The 12,794-nt window shown below is 37.5% G+C and overlaps 2 long non-coding RNA genes across 4 annotated transcripts in view; one reads left to right on the forward strand and one right to left on the reverse strand.

The window, feature by feature from the left end:
• LOC128021622 (uncharacterized) overlaps nucleotides 1-12,794 on the reverse strand; it is a 39,972-nt gene that overhangs the window by 19,812 nt on the left and 7,366 nt on the right. For all 3 annotated transcript variants that reach the window (XR_008185620.1, XR_008185618.1, XR_008185619.1), the window contains exons 6-9: nucleotides 11,190-11,228; nucleotides 10,987-11,065; nucleotides 10,728-10,825; nucleotides 10,575-10,630 (exon numbers count right to left, since the gene is read on the reverse strand). This is a non-coding gene — a long non-coding RNA (uncharacterized LOC128021622). The remainder of the gene's footprint in view (nucleotides 1-10,574; nucleotides 10,631-10,727; nucleotides 10,826-10,986; nucleotides 11,066-11,189; nucleotides 11,229-12,794) is intronic.
• On the forward strand, nucleotides 5,546-9,290 carry LOC128021621 (uncharacterized). Its single transcript, XR_008185617.1, has 2 exons — nucleotides 5,546-5,730; nucleotides 8,949-9,290. It is a non-coding gene; the product is annotated as an uncharacterized LOC128021621 (long non-coding RNA).

Below are 12,794 nucleotides of genomic sequence, written 5' to 3' on the forward strand. Positions count from 1 at the left end.
CTAGGCTTGGGCGGTAATACGGTAATATGGTATACCGCGGGATCTAAAAATAGCAACGGTATCAGTTCCAATACCGTCATACCGTTAATAAAAAAACAAAAAACAAAACAAAACAATGCACTTATATAGGAGACAAGGATTAAATATTACATATAATTTATTTAATGCCTAAAAATGTGTATGCGTGGTTGTCATCGCGTGACAACGAGACGAGGAGAAAGAGAGAGGAGGGGAAAAGATGGCGAGTTGCGCACTGAGTGACCTGGTCTCAAAAAAAAGAACATAAATTCTGCAGTTTGCCAGTATTTCGGGTTTCGACCGAACGAGAAGGGAGAGGTGGTAAATAAGGACGAGGCTATTTGCAAATTGTGCCCTCACGAAAAAAGATGACTCTGGGAATATGCTGCAAAAAAAAAAAAAAAAAACTGATGCAATGGCAGGTCCTGTCGGCATCGGCAACGTAGATGACCGAGTCGGAGCTGAAATAACAGCCTACTGTTTAGAGCCAGTTACTCAAGGAGACGAGGAACCACTTCATTCATGGAAAAATGCTGACTGGTGTTTTCCCCAGATGTCGCGAGTGGCACGAAAGTACCTGTGCGTCTGTGCCACAAGCACACCAGCGAAGCAAGTTTTCAGCACCGCAGGTAAAGTTGTCGGTCCACAACGTGCCCTAGCGAAAAATCTTGACTAGATTGTATGCCACTTGCCATTCGTTCCTATTGGCACTGTTTATTTTTTATTTATTTAATGGATTCGGGTATTTTTATTTGGTTTTCATTAAAAACTATTTTGGAAAGAAGACTGGAAAGAAGTTGTTTTTATTTAAACATATTGCTTTTCAATAATTTTTTATTATATATATATATATATTTTTTTTTTTTTTTTTTTTAACTCAACTCTGGTTGAGTGTTGTGGGTCTATTCGCTCTTTTTTTATAAGCTGCTCTTTGTTATTAAAAGTTATTTCTGCAGTGTGATTTTTATGGATGGGCGTTTTTCCGCAAATATCACATTCGAATAATTTTGAGCTCACAAAAAACGAATATTCGAATATTCGTTTATTTAAATTAAGTTTAATGAGACAGACGTTATTTTTCAGCAACATTTATTGTTTCTGTCATTTTGGAACAAGCTTACACACAATAAGCTTGAACATTACACATCGTGTTTTGTAGCTGAAAAACTTTAACAACGCAAACAAACAAAAGTAGCCTACAGATTAAAAGCAAAATAAAAATAAAAATAGATAAAAAATGAACAAAGAAAAAACGTAAAGCAGCCTGCAGCAATTATGCCATTGTACAGAAAGTAGCTTACACTTAACTTTGAAACTGTCTGCAAATCTTTTTTGCTTTTTTTTTTCTATTGTTTTACATGTTCTTGTTAAGAAACACGGGCATGTAAACATAATCGGGGGAAAGTCGGCTCCTAGTCTGTTAACAATAAGGCCGGCCGCGGAGAAAACACGCTCTGACGGCACAGACGTTGGCGGGACTCACAAATAACGGTGTGCTAAGAGACTAAGTTTTGTGAAGCGCTTCGTGTTTTCGTTTCACCACTGAATGGGATCCTCATCTGGTGGAATACATGGCTCCAGCAAGAACTGTTCCCACTCGTATCGGCTGGACTCTCTGTAATCATCGCTGAAGAACTGGAGAAGAAGAAGATCTTTTCCGACGAGTGGGCATTGGATCCTCTTCATCGTTGGTGACACACCATTCGCCATTTTTTCTTACTTCTCTCATGTTTTCATCGAGAAACCTGAGATCTTTGGGCCGAGGGTCTAGGGCATGTAACAAGTAGAATTGTGTACTGCGCCTTTAAGGTAAAATGCACTCTGTTACTCACTCTCAGAGTGGGCAGTCGGAATCAGGAGCGCGAGCTGTGAACATCGCATGTATGCGTGAAAGGTCCGTTTTGTTTTTTTCTGTTGCTCTCATCTTGTTTCTTTTGTTTAGTAACGCAGTTGTTAGTGGAGTGCTTTGCAAACTGCCAATGTGTGCGAATCGACGACGATGACAATAAATCACCACTGTGGAATATCCGTCACGTCTGTGAGTCTTTGCTTATCACCTGCTACAACCATTTAGACAAGCTATCCGGCCCTTCTGATTAAAAGCGTTACAGGCAGATGCGAGAAGAGGAGTTTTCACTGCATTCTAGAAGTTAGCGGTGTTTATTCGTTGCTTGAGAGACGCCGGAACAATGTTCTTGAATGCGGTCTCTTTCTGTGATTATCCACGGCATATTTGAAGTATTGTAGAAGACCACAGTTCTTATTCATTCATTAATTATTTTTTGCTTTCATACATCTTCAAATATGCCGTGGAGAATCACAGAAAGTGACCGAATTAGGTTTTATTGTGGACCTTTTTTCTTTTCTTTGTGGCAAGCAAAATTATGTCGAAATTCGAATATCATTTTTATTTATCGAATAATTAGAGCCAAACAAATATTATAATATAATATCTGTGCACACCCTTAGTGATTTTATTGATTTGTGTGCGCAAAAACTGTTCTGTATGTTTATGTTAATTTAATTATGTTTTGACTATTGCTATTTGTTGCTAATAAAAGTTGTTAATATTGTTGTGCATGTCATTTTGTTATTGTTTCAGTATTAGTGTTTGGTATTCAGTTTCTGAATGGTTTAGGCACAAGCCAACAGTTTGGTGATGCTGTCTCAGCCTTACGTCATTTTTTTTTAATTATTCACGGTAATACCGTATACCGAGGTAAAATAGGGAGGAGGTTTGACGGTATCAAAATTTGGATACCGCCCAAGCCTAGCGGTCACACTGAACTTTTCTCTCCACTGACTTCCATTCATACGCATGCGAATGCGTCAGACCGGAAACGCAAGCTTATGCGAAAAATTTCGCATTTCGCTGCATTCCAAAGTTCAAGTTTGGTGAACTCTGACCTGCGAATTCGCATCACGTGAAGATGTGGGACCAGTGGAAGATCGATACGTCACTGCGTGACCTCTGTACAGAAATTCAAAAATGAAGGAAGCGCTATCTAACTTTAGCTGCAGCGCAGCGTCCTATTTTATATAATACATATTTAAAAGATTATAAAAAAAAAAAAAGAATCTGCATGGTTTGTAGTGTCAATCGGAACAGATGATACATTTGAATGAGGACATTTTATAATTTTTTATTTCTTAGGGTGTATATATTTATATAGAGAGAGTTACAGAGAGTACAATATAATAAGACGCTTTCGATGCCGTCGCAAAAGACACAGTACAAGCACATATTAATCCATGTTGTGATAATTGAGGAGAGACCGTTTTATCTTGCTCCCGCCCATATTCGCAGCGGCGTCTTAAACGTTTAAAGTCTAGCGTGACCGTGCCTTTACTCTGCTGAATAAAGTGCTTCATTCTTTTTTTCTGAGGAAATCCAAATCTCAAATACTCAACCAAATCACATTTTGGGGTGAATTATATCTTATTCCTCTCATCGCGAAGCAAACAGTAAAATAAAAATAAAAACTTTATTTAACATTAGAATCTGAATAGCGCGTTCAGCGCGGGGGCGTGGTTACAACAGAAGATAATGAAAGGAGACGTGAAAAACGGACATCGCGTTGTTTTCATATGGATTACTTTATCACAGAATATAAAAGTAGACACGTCAAGCTTTCTATAGATATCTCTCTCATGTCTCTTCGTTGAGTATTCACGGAGTTACAGTTCATTTTAATGACGTGTTTGTAAATGAAGATCAGCGCAGACAAAGGCTGCAGACAGCACACCTTGTTTATTTTTATTTTATAAGTGCACAAAGTTTTGTTGTTATTATGTCTGTATACAAATAAAAGTAGACCCTTTACAGATTCGATTTTGCTCTTATCTGTACGATCAAAACTGAAAGTGTAATTTAAGTTCTTTTCGGGGTTATCAGGAGAAAATGACTCATAACGGGTATACGCGTTAACCGACTCAAGAGGGTTGAACAGAAAACAGACTGCTCTCTGCTTATGTAACATTAATCCGTATGGAATGTGCATTTCTCTAGCGCGTTCATTACTGCAAAGATCGCGAGACAGAATCGTCAACTTTATCTTTGCAGTCGACATGACATTGATACAGAAAACACTTGTTTATTAATAATTATATTCATTAAATATTCATAATCATTACTTTTGCCGGTTCTTTGTGACAGCTTTTACGAGCGTTATTGGCAGCACCACCCTTACATGTTAGCCTACAAGAACGCGTGAACTGAACTGAGCTCGTCACAGCTGGACTGCTTGTTATGATGTCAAGGTCACTTTTAATATTCATAAATTCAATTAGGCTAAACATAGCCTAACTGTTACCTTTAATTTACGTTAATCAGCACCTGGCCTATCTTAAACTTTCTAGATTTCAAGCCATTCCACCACTTTTCTAACTGCCAACGAACTAAGCTTGTGGATAGGAGGGGCAGGTGGGCGGCAGGTTGACATGCACCGCTCTGATTGGCCGACAGCTTTTCACTCCACTTACATACTGTGGATCAGCGGCAGAATCAGCGTCATACTCCCAAGCATAGAAACTGAAATCGGCGAAATGCGAGACGCAACAAAACGCAACAAAAAATGCGAGACGCGTACCTAGAGAGCAGCGAATCGTACAAGCGTACTTATGGGTCAAAATGCGTGCAGAGTACGAAAAATGCGTACATGTTGGCAGGTCTGCATTATAAATGTCTTTACATCTTAAAATGTACCCTTTTAATTGATTTCCTTTTTATTATAAAATTTGCAACATCACATTATCACTCACTCCAACTAAAACCTGATGTCTGCAGATATTTAACAAAGAAAACTCAGTCAGAGCAAACCTTAAATTCCTTCATGCCGTTTCCCATCTGTGATGTCTTGCTGTCCTCTGTAGGTTTAGCCCCAAACACCAACTTATTCAGGACAAAAACATTAAACTAGAGCCCGACCGATATATCGGCCGGCCGATATTATCGGCCGATATGAGCTAATTGCATTTAAATCGGCATCGGCGTTTATAACGGCCGATGAAACATGAGAAACAGTCTCATATTCTTCACTCATGTTATGAGTGTTGCATAGTTTGCCCACCAGAGGGCGGTCTGCAGCTCCAGAGTTGCAACAGCGCCAGAAATCCACAAAGAAGAAAGCGATCAGCCAAGCCACCCAGGTGAGTCTGTCGTTCGTCATGTGAAATGATTGTAGATTTAGTTCATACACTGTATATAAAAACGGTGTGGTAGTTCTAGTTAACGGTCCTATCATTATCACTTCTAAATATTCTGTAACATCACTTACAGCAGCTAATGCATTGCTATATTAGATTAATAGCCACAAAGCTAATACCACGTTTATCAGTGGAAGAGCGCGAACGTTAATAAGAGGTCGAACTATAAAGTTAGCGTTTAGTGCTTATTCTATTGCGGTGTGTTTCCCACATAATGACCGCGTAATGGGCCTTTCACACAGGACGCGGTATGCACAGCGCTTGGCCGCTGGGTTTAGCGTTGCCTTTCAGATACAACGCGATTTGCCCTGCTCTGCGCTATGACTTTTTGCTTTAAATGAATGGTTGTTGTCATGGTGTAAAGAACAGAAACTGCTATTTGTTAATAACTGGAATCTTTTCTGGGAGCGTCCTAGACTGTTTCGCGCTGATGGATTACACCCCAGTCGAGTCGGAGCGGAGCTTCTCTCTGACAACATCTCCAGGACACTTCGCTCCATGTGACTAGTAAGTCAATTCTCAAATAACCATTATGATGAGTTTTGTTCCACCCGCTTAAATGATAAAAGTACTTGTGCTGTAAAACCTATTAAGACTGTGTCTGTTCCCCGAATAGTGAGGTCAAAATATAAATATAAATATAATGTAGGATCTAGAAAAAATCTTATCGTAATTAAACCAGAAAAATGTAAAGTAAATGAACAAAAACAATTTTTAAAGTTTGGGCTCATAAATATTAGATCACTCACACCAAAAGCAGTTATTGTAAATGAAATGATCACAGATAATAGTTTTGATTTACTCTGCTTGACTGAAACCTGGCTAAAACCAAATGATTATTTTGGTCTAAATGAGTCTACTCCACCAAACTACTGTTATAAACATGAGCCCCGTCAGACTGGTCGTGGCGGGGGTGTTGCAACAATATATAGTGATATTCTCAATGTTACCCAGAAAACAGGATACAGGTTTAACTCTTTTGAAATACTAATGCTAAATGTTACTCTGTCAGACATGCAAAAGAAATCTAATGTATCTCTTGCTCTGGCTACTGTGTATAGACCACCAGGGCCGTATACAGAATTCCTAAAAGAATTTGCAGATTTCCTCTCAGACCTTCTAGTTACAGTTGATAAGGCGCTAATCATGGGAGATTTTAATATTCACGTTGATAATACAAATGATACATTAGGACTTGCGTTTACTGACCTAATAAACTCCTTTGGAGTCAAGCAAAATGTCACCGGGCCCACTCATCGTTTTAATCATACACTAGATTTAATTATATCGCATGGCATCGATCTTACTGCTATAGATATTGTACCTCAAAGTGATGATATTACAGACCATTTCCTCGTATCGTGCATGCTGCGTATAACTGATATTAACTATATGTCGCAGCGATACCGTCTGGGCAGAACTATTGTTCCAGCCACCAAAGACAGATTCGCAAATAACCTGCCTGATCTATCTCAACTGCTATTTGTACCCAAAAATACACATGAATTAGACAAAATTACTGACAACATGGGCACTATTTTCTCTAATACATTAGAAGCTGTTGCCCCAATCAAATTGAAAAAAGTTAGAGAAAAACGTACTGTACCATGGTATAACAGTAATACTCACTCTCTCAAGAAATTAACTCGTAGTCTTGAACGCAAATGGAGAAAAACTAACTTAGAAGTTTTTAGAATTGAATGGAAAAACAGTATGTCCAGCTATAGACAGGCTCTAAAAACTGCTAGGGCAGAGCATATACACAAACTCATTGAAAATAACCAAAACAATCCAAGGTTTTTATTTAGCACAGTGGCTAAGTTAACAAATTACCAGACGCCACCTGATTCAAATATTCCACCAACGTTAAATAGTAATGACTTTATGAATTTCTTCACTGATAAAATAGATAACATTAGAAATACAATAGCGAATGTAGATTCTACAGCATCTAACACTTCAGTTTCATCCATCGCACCCAAACATAAACTGCAGTGCTTTACAACCATAGGACAGGAGGAGCTAAATAAACTTATCACTGTATCTAAACCAACAACATGTTTATTAGATCCTGTACCCACTAAATTACTGAAAGAGCTGTTACCTGTAGCCGAAGAACCGCTTCTCAATATCATTAACTCGTCGTTATCTTTAGGACACGTCCCAAAACCATTCAAGCTGGCGGTTATCAAGCCTCTTATTAAGAAACCAAAACTAGATCCTAGTGTACTGGCAAATTATAGGCCTATTTCAAATCTTCCATTTATGTCTAAAATTTTAGAAAAAGTTGTGTCTGCTCAATTGAGCACCTTCCTGCATAAAAATGATCTGTATGAAGAATTTCAGTCAGGTTTTAGGCCCCACCATAGCACAGAAACTGCACTTGTTAAAATTACAAATGACCTGCTCCTTGCGTCAGACCAAGGCTGCATCTCATTTCTAGTCTTACTTGATATTAGTGCTGCGTTCGACACCATAGATCATGACATACTCATAGATCGATTACAAAACTATACAGGTATTCAAGGGCAGGCTCTAAGATGGTTTAGATCCTACCTGTCCGATCGCTACCATTTTGTTTACTTAAATGGGGAGTCATCTCATTTATCATCAGTAAAATATGGAGTGCCACAAGGATCCGTCCTAGGTCCCCTTCTATTTTCAATATACATGTTGCCCCTTGGTAATATTATTAGAAAATACGGAATTAGCTTCCACTGTTATGCTGATGATACTCAGCTATATATATCAACGAGACCAGATGAAACTTCCCAATTATCTAAGCTAACAGAGTGTGTTAAAAATGTAAAAGATTGGATGACAAAGAATTTTCTCCAATTAAATTCGGATAAGACGGAGATATTAATTATTGGACCAAAAAACACTACACAGAATCTTGTAGATTACAATCTGCAACTAGACGGATGTACTGTTACTACCTCTACAGTCAGAAATCTGGGTGTTATATTAGACAGCAATTTGTCTTTTGAAAATCATATTTCCAATGTTACAAAAATTGCATTCTTCCATCTTAGAAACATTGCCAAGCTACGAAACATGTTATCTGTTTCTGATGCAGAAAAGCTAGTTCATGCATTCATGACCTCTAGACTGGACTATTGTAATGCACTCCTAGGTGGTTGTCCTGCTTCTTCAATAAACAAGCTACAGGTCGTCCAAAATGCAGCAGCTAGAGTCCTTACGAGGTCAAGAAAATATGATCATATTACCCCAATTTTACAGTCTCTGCACTGGCTACCTATTAAGTTCCGCATCAGTTACAAATTATCATTACTTACCTATAAGGCCCTAAATGGTTTAGCTCCAGCGTACCTAACTAGCCTTCTACCACGTTACAACCCATCACGCACCCTAAGGTCACAAAACGCTGGACTTTTGGTAGTTCCTAGGATAGCAAAGTCCACTAAAGGAGGTAGAGCCTTCTCACATTTGGCTCCCAAACTCTGGAATAGCCTTCCTGATAATGTTCGGGGTTCAGACACACTCTCTTTGTTTAAATCTAGATTAAAAACACATCTCTTTCGCCAAGCATTCGAATAATGTATCTTTTTAATTGTGAGTGTAGTTGCATCTGATCAAAGGTGCATTTTTATTCATTAGCTTGGGTTAAACTAATTTTACTTTGTTGGATCAGCAGCTATGCTAATGATGTCTGTATTTTGTTTCTATGTTTTGCCACGGGATTCACATCCAGTGGTAACTAGGATTTACACAAGCTCCAGTCTGGATCCAGAACACCTGAGAAGAGATGATGCTGACCCTCAGAGGACCCCAGATGATGCTAACCCTGAATGAACAAACAGAACTAACAATTATTCCTAATTGTGTGACTTAATCATATAATAACTTAATAATATTGATAGTTCATCGTCTAGCTGACTACGTCTTGTATTATTATAATTTTTTAGTTTTTCTAAAATCCTGTCAAATGTGCACAAACTACTAGCTACTACTAAATATTGTAGAAACATAATTTTCTGTAAAGTTGCTTTGTAACGATTTGTTTTGTAAAAAGCGCTATACAAATAAACTTGAATTGAATTGAATTGAATTATGGCGTAGGCGGAGTTTTAAAAACTTTTAGCGGGAGCTCTTTCATAGTCTGTTGTTCCTCTTTTCGGTCAGCAGCAAACATGTATCTGTCCCGTTGTAAGAAGCGAGCGATAGCGTTAGTCCTGCTGATGAGAATTAAGAGAGAAGCAAGGAAGAAGAGGCTACCCTCAGGCCCAGGGAACAATTTGGTGAATTCAGGCTGGTTACGTTACTCTAACGCTAATATAGCTTCCTTTTTAGCAGGCCCCTTAAATGCTTGCTATTAACTTGTTTGAAGGTGGTTCTTCTCAAAATTGACAGCGGTGTGTTCATGGCACTAACGTTAACCATTTTGATTCAGACTGCACAAAGAGAAGAGGAGAAGATATACGGGTCCGTTGTGAATGTGTCTGTGAGAGCAAATATAGTGTAGTTACAGTAACTACAGTAGGTGCGTCAGAAATGATTAAATCAGAGGGGACATGTAAATAAATGTGAGCTGAACAAGCGCTTTTTTCTTTTCTTTTTTTTTCTTACATATTGTTTCAAAGCAGCTTTACAGACATAACAGGAAAATGTTGAAATAATATTGTTAAATATAAGGAGGTTAATACCTATTGCTTGACAAATAAAAAAAAAAATATATATTTCTCATTTTTGCCTATGTAGGAGATCCCTGTTTATTATTATTATAATTCTAATGATGACATGAGTAATGATACATGGTGATATTATTAATACACATGCTTATTCTTTCTATGTCTCTCTTTCTGCCCTACAGATGGCTGAAAAAGGTGAATGATGTAGCAGCAAAAGTGTGGGACTACTTCTGCAAATACTTTAACTTTAACTTTAGTATTATAATTTATTTACAGTACACACACAGACTGTTAAAATCAGCTTCAACTGGAAGAAAATAAAAGTGTTAAATGTTTAAAATCAGACTGTTTTTTGATCGTTAAAAAATATATACTTTTGATGTGCAATTGTTTAGTGATTGAGACCGTAATCTAAGGCTTTTTTTTTTACATAAATCCCTTCTGGAAAATGGTTTATACAGCCCACATACATAGAACAGGCAGATATTTTGCCATTGAATGTTATGTAAGTGCAGCTTATAGGAAATGGGTCTAATATCCAGTTTATTTTCAAAATCAAAATATCGGCTTATAAATCGGCTCTTTTCAAGTTAATATCGGCATCGGCATCGGCCCCCAAAAATCCATATCGGTCGGGCTCTACATTAAACATACAGAAAATTGTCCACTTATCTTTTTAACACGGTCTACACTTCTTACCTGGATAATATCTGCTACTTTCTGTACTCTGCTGGTGTTCAGAAAGACACCAGGCCCTGCAAAAAAAAAAAAAAAATACACATATATGGGTCAATGTTGAACCGATAAACAGAAAGTGAGATTATATTGGAGGATCAGTTGAGTAAAACTCACTCCCTGCTATATATCCTGTAATCTGCTCCATGGCTTCCACTATAGATGTTTTATTCTCAAAGTTTACATTAGCCGTTTGAAAAAGCTCATATATGAAGCTTCAAAAGAGGAAGAGAAAGAAAATGACCAGTTCAGTTTAGCTGTTGTGCATCTAAAATTGGTGATTTTGTAGTCAATATATCAAGGTCATACTCATACATAATACTCATTCCCAGCACTAAACTGAATCAGATCGCCGGTTCAGTGAGGCTCCACTCACCTGCCGGGTTTGGTGATTCCTTGATTATTTGCTGGCATCTCAAAACCATTAATGGAAGATCCCAGATCCATCAACATTTCTGTAAGATTATTAAGTTCTCAGCAAAAATGATTTTCATTACTGAAAAAAAGTATTCCAAATAACTACATAAATTCAATTTGGTAATAAAATATATACATTTCCATTTTTGAAGTGTAACCTACGTTTTATTTTTGCAATTGTGGTGATATCCAGTTTTAATCCTGTGAAATAAAAAATGATAAAAATAATGGAGTTATTTATTGGATATATATATATACACTAGGGCTGTCACTTTTGTGAAAAAATCATTTTCGATTTTTAAGACATAAGTGTTCATTGAATCAATTGTAAAATCGATTTTCCATGTCTAAAAAAAGACGTTTCCTTTTTCAACGTCAAATAACGGACGAACGTACAGAGAGCGCTGGAAACGCACAAGCCAGCAATATTTCTTATTTATTGGCATGAAGTTTTGTGCAGAATAACAAATAGCAAAAGGAGTGCAACATTCCCTAACAAATATATTTGCAGAGGGGACAGCTGCCATAACAAAAGAAAAACATCACTGAAGGCTTCAACCCGGCTGCATTTATGATTTAGGCAATTCAAAAATCTCCAAGATTATTTTAAATAATGATTCAATCCATTTCAAACAACTGTTCAAAAAAATGAAACTTTAAATGGACTTGAGAACAGGCCATGTGTGTTTTTTATTGAGCGTAACCGACACTTAGGCTAGGCAAAGCAGAGCGTTTTTTATTCACTTTATGTCCAGCTGTTGAGAAGACGCGCTCCGACCACACTGATGTCCCAGGGACACTCAATCAATCAATCAATCACCTTTATTTATATAGTGCTTTAAACCAAATACATTGCGTCAAAGCAACTGAACAACATTCATTTGGAAAACAGTGTCTCAATAATGCAAAATGATAGTTAAAGGCAGTTCATCATTGAATTCAGTTATGTCATCTCTGTTCAGTTTAAATAGTGTCTGTGCATTTATTTGCAATCAAGTCAATGATATCGCTGTAGATGAAGTGACCCCAACTAAGCAAGCCACTCAGGTACAACTCCGGTACAGCTGCTCAAGGTGGGGGTATTACTGCCAATTCTCCACCACAGAAGCCGGTCGCTGTCAGCTTGCAATGGTCTTTTTCATAACTCAGAATCTGTAACTAGATGCTCGAATGAGGCGAATTCGCGTCTACCGCACAGTGAGACCTCCAAAGGCACGTAAACGCTACTTTACTTAACATTGACTTAACATTGAAATCATTCACGCCAGACGCTCTATTCGTGTACATATTTGGTTAAAATCGATTCCCTATTTTCATTTTCGAAACTTTTTTTGGTTGGTCCGATCGATTGTGCAATCGATTTTCGAACTAAAAGTGACAGCCCTAATATATACACACCCATACACACAAATATATAAACCACTTATTTATATAATGTTTAAAATATATGGCAGAAATCAGGTCGTGAGGGGAGAGGTCAAAAGAGGTGGACTCTTCACACATCTTCTCCTAAAAATGTACACAAACAGTAGATAGAATATAAAACAAACAAAAATATAGAACAGCTATGATGTCTCAAACAACAATCGAAACACTTACAATATTATGAGCCTCGTCAAAAATAACCACAGCTCCTTTCAGCTCTATGTTGTGTTTTTATTTAAATTAAATTAAATTAAAATAAACGAAATGAAATGAAATTAATCCATTTAGCAGACGCTTTCATCCAAAAGCGACTTACATTGCATTCAGGCTAACAATTTTTTC

The sequence above is a fragment of the Carassius gibelio genome, chromosome A10 (genome assembly GCF_023724105.1).
Source record: "Carassius gibelio isolate Cgi1373 ecotype wild population from Czech Republic chromosome A10, carGib1.2-hapl.c, whole genome shotgun sequence".
NCBI classification, from domain to species: domain Eukaryota; kingdom Metazoa; phylum Chordata; class Actinopteri; order Cypriniformes; family Cyprinidae; genus Carassius; species Carassius gibelio.